Source organism: Lynx canadensis, chromosome C1 (assembly GCF_007474595.2).
Source record: "Lynx canadensis isolate LIC74 chromosome C1, mLynCan4.pri.v2, whole genome shotgun sequence".
Taxonomy (NCBI): domain Eukaryota; kingdom Metazoa; phylum Chordata; class Mammalia; order Carnivora; family Felidae; genus Lynx; species Lynx canadensis.
Window position 1 is genome coordinate 143,682,925 of NC_044310.1, and position 13,054 is coordinate 143,695,978.

Sequence of the window (13,054 nt, forward strand, 5' to 3'; positions counted from 1 at the left end):
TGAGGGAGGCGTGCCGAAGTCCTCTGGGAGGGCGTCAGAGGAAGTGCTGCCCACCAAGGAGATGGGGCAAAAATCTGGGATGATGACCTCAGCTGAGCCCTCCACTCTGAGATGCAACTTTTATGTATTTTTCTAGAAATTTGTCTTCCATTCTCCACAGTTCTCTTTTTTTAAGTTTATTTATTTTTGAGAGAGAGAGAGACAGAGAGAGCGCGAGTGGGGGAGGGTCAGAGAGAGAGGGAGACACAGAATCCGAAGCAGGCTCCAGGCTCAGAGCTGTCAGCACAGAGCCCAACACGGGGCTGGAACTCACAAACCCTGAGATCGTGACCTGAACTGAAGTCGGACACTTAACCAACTGAGCCACCCAGGCTCCCCTGTTCTCCTCAGTTTTATATAAAAGCTTTTCTACTTTACTATGCTCTACTCTCCTTTCTTCTTTCTTAACTGCTGACATACAGGGAAAACAGCCTCCGTGAGCCAGGAAGCTCCTGCTAATTTACCACTACCCACACATTCTTTCATTCTTCCCTTCTGATGCTTCTTCCTCTTTAAGCCAAAGCCTTCACGCATGTTCTGGATCTTGTACCTGTGTATGTTCTAAAAGCCCTGACTCAAAGAAGTATTTTCTTTCTTCTGCATCTTTAGCCTTCTTCTTCTCCCCTGATTTCCTGATTTCTTCCCATTGGCATTAGACATGTCAAAGGATCATTCCCCTTATAAACAAACCTGCATCCGTGCACAAATCCTCCCTTTATTCCAAGTCCACTTTCACCTACCCGGGAACTCTTGTCTCTACTCATAGCTAGACGTTTCCCAGAATATGTATATTCTCAGTCTTAAATCTGCATCCTCCACTCACGCCAGAACATACCGGGCACTTGCCTTTTCTGTTTGTCTGAAATTGTTCTTTCTAAGGCCACAAAAATTAGTTCTTGGGGGTGTCTAGAGAACACATGTTTTTGATCTCTTGGCATAACTTTGTACCATTGATCACTTCCTCTCTTTTAAAACATTCTTTCTGTTGGAATTTACAATGTTGTGTGCTCCTGTTTTTGTTTTTGTTTTTCTTTCTTCCCGGGATAGCCCTTGCCCATTCTTACCTGTGGGCTTACCTTTCTTTTAAATTGGTACTCTATAAGGTTCTTTGTGGCACCCTCTTTTTTCTTCCCCTCACACTCACACTCTCACTGAACACATTTGTCCAACTTCCATGGCTTTAGTTAACGCTGGTTTGCTGACTCCCCAGCTTTCCCTCTCCTGAAATTCGTTTCTTATACTCACCTGCCTTGGCGGCTCCACCTGTGTGTCCCGCAGGAGCCTTTGGATCACCAGTCTACCAGCAAATTTATGCATACTCCTATTTTTTTTATAGTAAACTTAGTTTTTCAAAGTATAAAAAAAGCGATGAAATGCATAAAGAACAAAATAAAAATAAAATCAGTACTCTCTTTTAAAACTTTAAATATTTTTTTTACAGAAAAGTTGTCACATAATTGGATATTTCTCTACTTTGTACACAATTATTCTTACTCTCTACAGAAAGGCTGTTTCTTAACTTTTCATCTGGTGATGGGGTGATGGCAAGCACCAAAGTCCTGCTTTTAACAGAATGGTAGTAAAAATGCCTCAGTGATTTAAGTTGAAAGCGGTGCATTGGTACATAGCTCTGACACTCGGTTATCGGGAATGTACAAATGTCTTTTTATTCAAAAATATAAAATAAATTATCCAGAAGCATGGACAATGACTGCAGTAAACCGTTATATTATTGTCAACTGAAACCAGTTAACTGATGGTTATAGTGATTTTCTTAAATAACAGCGAGCCTTTTCTCCAGTCATTTCCTTCATCTGACTTTTCTGAAGTTATTGTTGAGGACCTCTGCCTTGAGTGCCCTCTCACAGTTCATTCATAATGGTAAAGCACTATTCTAGGAATTAGAACATGCCACCTCCCACACCACCTCCACTTCCACCCATTCTGCCCATTCCAGGGTCCTTCTCTTTAGGAATTCCGGCGACCACAACTTCCGCTGTAGTGAACTGAGAGGCCACCGTAGCAGCCTTCAGTAAAGCAGTTTTAACAACCGTAGTTGGATCAGCGATTCCTTTTTCAACCATATTCACAAAATCTCCATGCATAGCATTATAACCAACTTCTGAGGAACTTTTGCATAGTTTTCGCAACTATCAATGGTCCTTCAACACCTATATTTTCAGAAATGGTCATTGCGGGAATTTTGAGTATTCTCTTAATAATGTCTGTACCAATTTTCTGATCTTCGTTAGCTGGAGTTATGGAATCCAAGGCTGGAATGCACTGAAGCAGGGCACAACCCTCTCCCAGAACAGTGCCTTCTTCAACAGCAGCTCGTGTAGCATTGAGGGCATTTGTAATTCCTTCTTTCCACTCACTTCAACATCATTTGTCTCACCAACCTTCAGCCCACCTGCTCCATCTGAGAGTTTTGTCAGATATTCACTCAGTTCTTCCTTTTCATATTCACTAGTTGTGCTATCTAACTGCTCAGTGATTTCTTGAATACATTTTTTATTGTGAGCCTTGTCATCTTTCGTCATGATGACCTCTCCTAATTTTCCTAAGTTGTGAGGATGAACATCTTTAAGATTTAGAGGCAATCCTTCTTCTCCCAACACTGCACCATCGGTAGCAACAGCCACATCTTTAAGCTGGTTCTTTCTATTGTCACCAAAACCTGAAACTTTGACTTGCTACAACCTGAAGACCAACTTTTAGCTTATTCAAAACCCGTATCCTCAGAGCTTCTCCATTAACATCTTCAGAATTTTATGACCAAAGGCTTATGATGAGCATTGGCAATTTCAAGAGCAGGTACGATGGACTGAACATTGGACATTTTCTTTTTGCTCAATACAACATAGGCATCTTAGACTTTACATTTCTGACCTTTTTATGTACTAACAAAGTTTAGAGAAATATAACTTCGATCAAACTTCATGCCTTCAGTAATTTCTAATTCATCCTTTAGTGTTTTTCCATCCGTTACTATAATGACACGCTTTCTTCCAAACCTTTTCATTGCATCAGAAACGGTGTCGCCAATTCCTTTGTCTCCATTTGCAGAAATCATAGCAATCTGAGCAATTTCTTCAGGGGTATTCACGGATTTAGACTGCTTCTTAGTTTAGCAATTACAGCATTAACAGCTGACATGACACCTCTCCTGATTTCCATAGGATTAGCACCTTTGCTAATCTTCTCGAAGACTTCTTTGGCAATAGAGCGTGCCAGGACACTAGCAGCAGTAGTGCCACCTCCAGCCTCTTCAATTGTGTTATCGGCAAAATCCTGAACAAATTTAGCACCAGTATTTTTATATTTACCTTTTAAGTCAATGGACTTTGCAACAGTCACACCATCTTTTTTTACTCTGGGATTTCCCCAACTCTGTTCAGTAATCACTGTTCTTCCCCTTGGCCCCACAGCAATGGCTACAACATCTGGTAAAAGGTCTACACCTTGAAGCATTAAGGCTTGGGCATTCACACCAAATCTTACGTCTTTGGCATAGGCCCGAGTGAGATGAGGAGCCAGTGTTGTGGACACTGGCCTCATTTGGTGAAGGACTGTAATGGAAGCAGTTCTGCGGGGCAACAGCAAAGCCCGTGGGCCGTGAGGCAGGCCACTGGAAGTGAGTCAAGGCATCAATACTCTTAACAGTAGTGTTGGCCCCAGAAATCTTAATCTTGAACAGGTCTTTGATTTTATCTGGAATTGCTGTATTATAAGCTCAGTGAAGTAAGTTGTCCCGCATCTAGCAAAGGGTTGGAAGCATATAGGTACTTCACTTTGCCAAATGAGAGAAATAAATAGCTTCTATTTGAATAAATCTTAAATGCTTCTCTCTTTTTGAGTTGTATTAACAAATTATTTTGTTCATAATATCGATCACAATAATAGTGGTAGCTAACATGTACTGATTAGTTACAGTGTCCCATTTCCTTTGATTCTCATTCTATGTACATAACTTTACCATGAACTTACAAGCAGGTATTGTTCTTATTGCCATTTTGTAAACATGGGAACAACTGGGGTTAGCCTGGGCAAATTAATCTCTGCAGTATCTCCAAATGAAACGGTGGTGTATGTGAGGACTTAAATCAAAGTCTGTGTAATACTCCTAACCATACTATATTGTGATGAAGTTTAGAGAAAAAGAAATAAAACAAAACACCCCAACACTTTATGTATTTCTGTCTCTTTGGTACAAATATTTATTGTTGTGATACCTGTGCTGTTATTTCAGCATCTCAGTACTTGAACTTGATTGGCCCATGACTATAAACACAGTCTTTCGTAGGTGTTAAAATTACCATTTTGGTTTGGTTTGAAATGAAGAAGGAACTGAGAATATACAGTCAGGCCCGGAATAAGAGAAAATGAGTTTCTGTAAAATGGCAAGTGGAGATGATGGGGAAACTTTGGGATAGCCAGGGGAGATGGTGTCATCTCCACAGAAGAGGAAGACAAGAACTGGAAAGTTGGGGAAAGAATAGAAGAAACATCTGATGATATATCCCGCAGAGCCGATTTCAAATTGAAGTGAAAATTCCTGGTTAGGTGATTTTTATAAGTTAAAAAAAAAGGAGGAGACTATGGAGAGGAAATGAGATGAGTGAAAAGTGAATCTAAAAATATGGTGAAGAGAAATAAGATTTAAATATGATCAAAGAGAAATATAATTGAATAAAATGAGAAGAGTGGGAATAACCAGGAATTAAAAATGGCATAAAGAAAAAGATCCAATGCATCAGTAATAGGCTTCATTGATTCAGATTGCTGCCTTTGTAGGTATCTGCCAGAAATGTGGAGCAAAAAGAAAAATAAAATGTTGATTACTGTTCTGCACTGGGGTGGAGCTCTGAATGAATGTGGGACATCTGAGCATCTTTATACTGATTGCATTTTTTTTTTTTTTTTTTTTTTTTCAGCAGAGGAATCATACTAGCATTTTCAACGTTTTTTTTTTTTTTTTTTTTTTTTTTTTTTTTTTTTTTTTTTTTTTTTTGGGACAGAGAGAGACAGAGCATGAACAGGGGAGGGGCAGAGAGAGAGGGAGACACAGAATCGGAAACAGGCTCCAGGCTCTGAGCCATCACCCCAGAGCCCGACGCGGGGCTCGAACTCACGGACCGCGAGATCGTGACCTGGCTGAAGTCGGACGCTTTAACCGACTGCGCCACCCAGGCGCCCCCATACTAGCATTTTCTTTCTCAGTTTGAACAATGTGTCATTCCACAGAAATTAATAGATAAGACATGTCGTAATGGAGCACACTCACTGATTTGTTTGGATGTCAATCAGTGGTTAGAATGTATTTACTAGGATTATCAAAATCAAAAGAAAACATTATAACCATCCAGCCACATAAAGTATAATCTTCCCGTGGGCAAACCAGGTGTTATTGATATTGAAGCATTATACTTTTGCTATTTAAGCTATAAAACTATAAAACCTTTGCAGAAAATTTATGAACTATTTGCTTTTAGAATTTGAACTTTGACTCACAAATAAACTGTAATAAGAAAAATTGTCCATTAATAACTCATTGTTTCTCACTGCAATATTGTAAACTACAAAAATCTTATTTCTAGAAAAGATATATAACAATTGAGGCAAAATTAAGTAGGGTGGTAATCATTTCTCTCCTGCCCCCCACTGTTCTCCAGCCTCCCACCATATTCCACATAGCTCATTTCTGGTAAATAATTCTGAAAGAAAAATTATTTCCAGAAGTTGATTTAATTGACAATGACTGGCACAAAGTGATAAATGGACATACAGTTTTTGGTGACCTAGAGACTTAGTATTATTTAATTATTGCATTAAAATGAGAATTAAGGTCATTTAAAATAGCATTTTTAGATTAGACATTTAAAAACAGACCATAGGATAGATTATATTTGTTGTACAGTACATCTTTTACATTTTTTTTGTCTCAGTGGAAACAAATAATATGGGTGCTTGCTTTTAACAGGGAGTTTTTGCTCGTGGTAATTTGCTTTTTGAATCTAATCATTCTGTCATTAACTCAATAATGATTTTTTTCAGGTTACAGGATACTATTGATGGAGACCACATTTTTCTGTAGCAGCAATCACTGTAGTTCTCAGGCACTTTATTTAGCATGCCATTTTAATCTAAATCATATAGAAGGGAAGAGCCTTTTGGAGCTCAAGTAGGTATGTCTTTAATATATTAAAGTTTCCTTACATGAGCAACATAAAATTCATTCATGTTGTTTCTTCTTAGTTGAATTTGAGGAAATATAGGTTGCAACAGTGAGAGTGATTAGAAGTGAGTAGTCTTCTTCAGGAAAACATCAAAATCCTCAGAGGAGGACACAGGCAGCAACCTCTCTGACCTTGGCTGCAGCAACTTCTTATAGGCACATCTTTAGAGGCAAGGGAAACAAAAGCAAAAATGAACTATTGGGACCTCATCAAGATAAAAAGCTTCTGCACAGCGAAGCAAACAATCAACAAAACTGAAAGGTAGCCTATGGAATGGGAGAAGACATTTGCAAATGACATATCTGATAAAGGGTTAGTATCCCTATACTAATCTATAAAGAATTTCTCAAACTCAACACCCCAAAAACAAAGAATCCAGTTATAAAAAGGGCAGAAGACATGTGTAGACACTTTTCTAAAGAAGACATACACATGGCTGACAGACATATGAAAAGATGCTAAATATCACTCGTCATCAGGGAACTAAAAATCAAAACCACGATGAGATACCACCTCATTCCTATCAGAATGGCTAAAATTAACAACACAGGAAACAGAAGGTGTTGGTGGGATTCTGGGATTCGGAGAAACCCTCTTGCACTGGTGTCAGGAATGCAAACTGGTGCAACCACTCTGGACAATAGTATGGAGTTTCCTCAGAAAGTTAAAAATAGCACTACCCTACAATGCAATGATTTTACTACTAGGTATTTTCCCAAAGAATACAAAAATACAGATTTGAAAGGATACATGCACCCCAATGTTTACAGCAACACTGTCAACAATAGGCAAACTATGGAAAGAGCCCAAATGTCCTTCAACTGAGGAATTGATAAAGAATGTGTGGTATATGTACACATTGGAATATTAGCCATCACAAAGAATGAAATCTTACCATTTCCAATGATGTAGTTGTAGAGTGTATTATGCTAGGTGAAATAAGTCATAGAAAGGGAAATACCATTTGATTTCACTCAAATGTGTAATTTAAGAAACAAAACAGATGAACATATGGGACGGAGAAAAAGAGAGAGGGAAACAAACCATGAAAGGCTCTGTAAGATAGAAAACATACTGAAGGTTGATGGAGGGATGTGGGTGGGAAATGGGCTAGATGGCTGATGGGTACTAAGGAGGGCACTTATTATGATGAGCACTGGGTATTGTACATAAGTGATTGACCACTGAATTCTACTCCTGAAACCAATATTCCACTGTATGTTAATTAACTAGAATTTAAATAAAAATTTGAAAAGAAAAAAAAAAAGAAATGAGTAGTCTTCCCCAATTTCAATCATTGCTTTTAAATACTGGTCCTGATGGTTTTGGGAAGGTATTTATTTGGAATAAAAACCACAAATGCAACCAAAAAAAGATAGTTCCTGAGTCCTGCATGAGACTCAGGTTTGGAAAGTTAGCTAGTTTCCTGAAAGGAATGTAGAGTTTTAATAGAATTTTATGTGGGGACTAACTTTTATCTTTCCAAAGTCACATAGATTCTGTAACAGTAGACAGTTTTGGAAACAAAAAAGAGAAATCTGGAAACAGAATGCTTAAATCAGGCTTAATTTTAATAGGGAGTTCTGCCCTCCTTTTCCTTCTCACTTACTGTCTTTTGTGAAATTCTTTTGACAGTCCTTTGGGTCTGTTCTCTCTAGGTGTTACATTTCATCATAGCTCCGTGTGTGCTCATACACTCACGTATACGTATGCACAAATATCACATCACTAAGAATTTTATATTTTATCACTATTATGTGGTAATTCTCTTACTTTCAGGCAAAACATATATTTGCCATCATTCAGTTAATATATACTATTTCTGGATAATTTGAAAACTAGTAAAAATAATATGAGGAATGAAAAAAAAATCCACACATTCGCCTCTGTTCTTTCCAGTACTTTTATAAGAAAAAGGTAAAAAAAAAAAATAGTTGTGATTATAGTCTATAAGCAAGTGTGTATGTTAAATTGTTGAATTTTACAAGTATCATATAAGCTTTTTTCATGTTATTACAAAATTGCATAAGTTTCTAACAGCAGCATAATATTCTGTCAATTAGTTACGTATCTATTTTGAACTCCTTTTAATAAACAATGATGTGATACTATCTCCCTGTAAAAAGCGTTTTCTCTCCTATAGGGCTTTTCAAGAGAGTTTTCCAGTTCAGAAATTATTGGTTCAAAGTATATGATTATTTTTAAGAAAATAGGTAATAGAGTTATACTTATTTCTAATAAACCACACTTTTCCCAAGAAGTTTCTATCATTTTACATTACCCACAAAGTAAAAAAGGACCTACTTCATCCCACCTTTGCTAATATATAATTTTGTCAAAACCAGTATTTACTTTTTATGTACAGTTCTCCAGTTAGCACAATCCTTAATTGAATTAATAGGTAGTTTTCCCTGAAGACAAGGAAAATGTTGCTTTGTTTTTGGTCTGCTTGTTCATTTGCTTGTACATTAATGGTAATCTCTACCCAACTTTTATATATTGAAAAAAGTTATATCTTTCCCTTTATCATGTGTTTTTGGGAAATTTCCCTAATTTATAATACTTCTATGTTTTCTGTTATTGGATTATATGCTCCATTATATTAGATTCCTTTATATTGATTAACAAGTTACACTCTTCAGCAATTTGATAAGACAAGATTGCTTTGCTGATACGAATACGAATTTTCATTCTTTAGGTATCTACTAATTTTACTTTACTGTTAATTAATTGGAGACTAATTAATAAATATTCTGATTTTTAATTCTTTATTTATGTCTTCCCTCTAATTGCCTGTCTTTTAAAGCCCATAATTTATGATTAATAACTTTGCCAGGAAGCTTGCAGGAAATAAAAAAAAAACATAAACTGAAGTAGCAAATCAAAGTAATAACTAAGTATATGGTAGCTTTATTACAGTGGGCTTTTTTTTTTTCCCTTGGAGTGGAGGACTGAATATTTTACCTGTTATTTTTTGAACGAGTGGGCATTTCTTTCACATATCAAGTACGCTTAAAAATTCACTATATTAAAATATTCAAGCAGGCAAATAAAATTTTATTTACATTTATGCAGCTCTAAGGTAAAATTTCAGAAAGCTCTAACCAATTTTCTAGAGCTTTCTGTGGTCAAATCTCTTTTCCTTTGTGCTGCTAGGGTCCTTTTGTGCCCTAGAGTTCCGGGCTTTTCTTTGACTCCCCCCCTTTTTTTTTTGTATCCCACTAATTGCCAGCTGGAGCAGAGTGATTCTGATATAAATTTAAAGATAATTTAATATTATTTTTCATTATATTCTACAAATAAATGCCTCTGTTTTGGAAAGAAAGCCTAGAGAAGAAATAGCCTCTGTATGCTCCACATTTCAAATAAGGAACACTTGTAATTCATTCCTTACACCTTTGGTTATGAAGAATTGAAAAGCCTTAAGGCCAGCTAGGAAGCTGAGGTTAAGGTTTTCTAATGGTTTGATATCTCAGTGGAAACATTTATTTTCTTTTTAATCATGTGATTTATGGCAGAAGATGGCCAGCTCACTGGCAGATGTCTGCTGGGAACTGTCTAAATGCTCTACTGTTGTCTTAAATCTCTAGGTTTTATATCCAGTTGAACATTTTGGATTTCTGGTTTTCCCTCTTGGTAACTATTAATGAACAAGGTTAAACTACTGGTATGCCATTTTATAAGACGAATACTGAGCTGTCATTAAATACCTGAAACAAATAAATGATGAACAATTTTTAGGTTGACGAATACACTTTTTAAAACTATTGAATTTCATTATCTTTTTGAAGGTCATATATACTTTTTACAAGCTTTCTTCATGAAGACTTAATTTCATTATGTTTTAATGATAATCTATTGCTTGTAAAGTCTCATTAACATATATTTTAGGCTTTGACATTTGTAACATTTTCATAAAATGTATATTCCTATACCCAACCATGACTAAAAAGACCAGTGTGTAACAGACTGTCTTAACAAGTGGCATCTGCCTTATAAATATTCTATATAGAGTTTCACTCTTCTTTCAATCTCTCTATGCTCAATAATTCCATTTTTTTTGCTGCATTGTCTCACATTAATAATTGCATATAATAACTACACTAAAAAGAGTTTCACATATTGGAATCATTCCTAATGTTTCACATATCTCCGTTCTTATCTCTACTCCAATAGTCTTCTGTGACTCCCCTACTGGGTCCCAAACCAGAAGGCAAGGCTTATGTCTTTCTACATCTTTTATCTTTCATGCCAAGCACATTGACGGCATCAGTGTAGGCACTCAATTGTAACTGTAGGATAAATTAAAGAAATACTTAAATTTTTCTAACTAGGTTAATAGTTTTATGCCGAAAGTAATACATGCTTATATTAAAATTCAAACCTACAAAAGACTATAAATCAGTTCTACTCTTGAGAAATTATCGAGGTTTAGGTGACAAATGTAATAGTAGTCAGACTGCCAGCCACAAGAGCTGGTTCACTCGAGCAGGCCATGTGATTATTTTGCCAGGCTCTGAGGCTGGATTGAGGTGACAGGGAGAACGTGAACTGTCCCCACCCCTTTCCTCCATCTCTTGGAATGCAATCTGTTTTCTCCCCAGGTGTCAAGGTTGTTAATCTCCCTTGAAAGCCATGAAATTTGGTGTGTCTTAGCTCAATAAATATAGCTGCATCTCTGTTTTCAATTATCTCCTACTCTGATCCAGACCTTTCATATGGAAGAGGTAAATGTAAAAAGGAAGAAGATATTTTTACAAAATTACAGATTCCTTTCATGTTGGCTCACATGCGCCACTGTAGGGGCATTCAGTTAGCAGTATACACAACCAAGAGCTTCTTGCCCTATGCTCTGGCACCATGTTGATCAAGAGGAAGATGACCCAGAATTAAATTTGAATACTCTAGTCCCCTTTTGTCTGGGCTGTTACCTAAAGGTATACTAGTCAGGCTGGCTTGGGGTTCTTACTACGGCCAAAAAAAAAAAAAATGCGCCATGGACTGGGTGGAATCCCGTATTTTCAGAATGGTTTTACGGAATTTCCTACCCCTTTCATTAGTAGGTGGTCAATAAAAGACCCCTTTTTGGGGAAAGGCCAAATTTAGTAAGCCAACTGCCTTTCTCAGGTGGGTGGACCGGGAGTTGATTAGAAGGTTGGTTAGGTATCTTTTCTTCGGTCATTTTTTGAGGACGTCATTACAACAGTCAGCAAAAAACTTTGAATGATAGGAAGTGTAGAAAATCCATCTGATACCATGATTATCATTCCATTTTTGGGTGGCCTTTGTGACAAAAGACATACCATTGTCAGACTGCAAATGGCCTGAAAATAAGAAAACATGACCCACTTTAGTTTTGTGGGCCACAGTGGTGTGGCCATAGGTGGCTGAATGGACTAAGACAGCAACACTGTAACCTGAGACCAGGTAGGGCTGTGACTTGGGTAGGTTGGTAACTTAGGTGTCTGTACCAGACACCGCCGTATTCAAACAGAGCTGTTCAGAATGGATAACTCTACATAGACAGAAATTAGATTAGTGGTTACCTAGAGCTAGAGTCCATGAGAACATTAGGAGATTATAGCAAAGGGGAACTGTTTTCTTTTGGAGTAACAGAAGCGTTCTAAAATTGTGCATAGCTCTGTGACTGTACTACAAGCCATTGCATTGTACACTTTAAATTAGTGAATTATATTGTCTATACACTCTATGTCAATAAAGCTGTATTTTTAAAAGGGAGTTAGGAGTGGTGGCTTGGTGGCAACAGTGGAATTGGTAAGAAGTGAGTCAAGTCTGAAAGCAGAGCCAATGGAATTTGCTGCATGATCAAATAAGAAATTAAAAAAAAGAAAAGAGAGAGAGTTCCACGGGAAACAAGTGTTGTCAAGGATTTGGAGAAAGGGGAACCCTCTTATACTGTTGGTGGGATTGCAAACTGGTGCAGCCACTCTGGAAAGCAGTATGGTGGTTCCTCAAAAAGTTAAAAATAGTACTACCCTACAATCCAGCAATTACTCTACTAGGTATTTACCCAAAGGATACAAAAATACTAATTTGAAGGGATACATTCACCTCAATGTTTGTAGCAGCATTATCAACATTAGCCAAGTTATGGAAAGAGCGATGATTGGATAAAAAGTTGTGGTATGTGTACAAATCTTGCCATTTGTAATGATGTGGATGGAGCTACAGAGTATTATACTAAGCAAAATAAATCAGAGAAAGACAAATACTGTATGATTTCATTCATATGTGGAATTTAAGAAAGAAAACAAATGAACATAAGGGGAAATAAAAGAGGCAAACCAAGAAGCAGACTTTTACCTATAGAGGACAAACTGATGGTTACTGAAGGGGACATGGGCAGGGGATGGGTTAAACAGGTGATGGATGTTAAGGCAGGCACTTGTGATCAGCACTGGGTATTGTATGCAAGTGATGAATCATTAAATTCTACACCTGGACATAAAGAAGAAGATTTACAAAAAAGAGCACAAGGTTTTTGACCACGCTATGTCAAATGCTGCTTAGGAGTTATGTAAAATGGTGCTTGAGGATTGACCATTGGATTTGACCATTACACTGACTGTATCAAATAAGGTTTCCATATAGTTGCAGGGGCTAAAACCTTTTGGGTTTAAGAGAGAATAGGAGGTTAGGGATATGGGATGTATAGACGGTGATTATACATATTTCTTTCCAGAAGTTTTGCTTCAAAGGTAAGCAGGGTGCTGGAAGAATCACTGAAGAGGGATGTGGGGTCAAATTAGTTTAAG

General features: G+C 37.2%; 1 protein-coding gene and 1 pseudogene across 1 annotated transcript in view; one reads left to right on the forward strand and one right to left on the reverse strand.

The window, feature by feature from the left end:
• The window catches only part of GALNT13 (polypeptide N-acetylgalactosaminyltransferase 13), a 560,096-nt gene that overhangs the window by 51,986 nt on the left and 495,056 nt on the right, over nucleotides 1-13,054 (forward strand). The gene's annotated exons all lie outside the window — the stretch shown is intronic.
• Nucleotides 1,941-4,361, reverse strand: LOC115519858 (annotated as a pseudogene).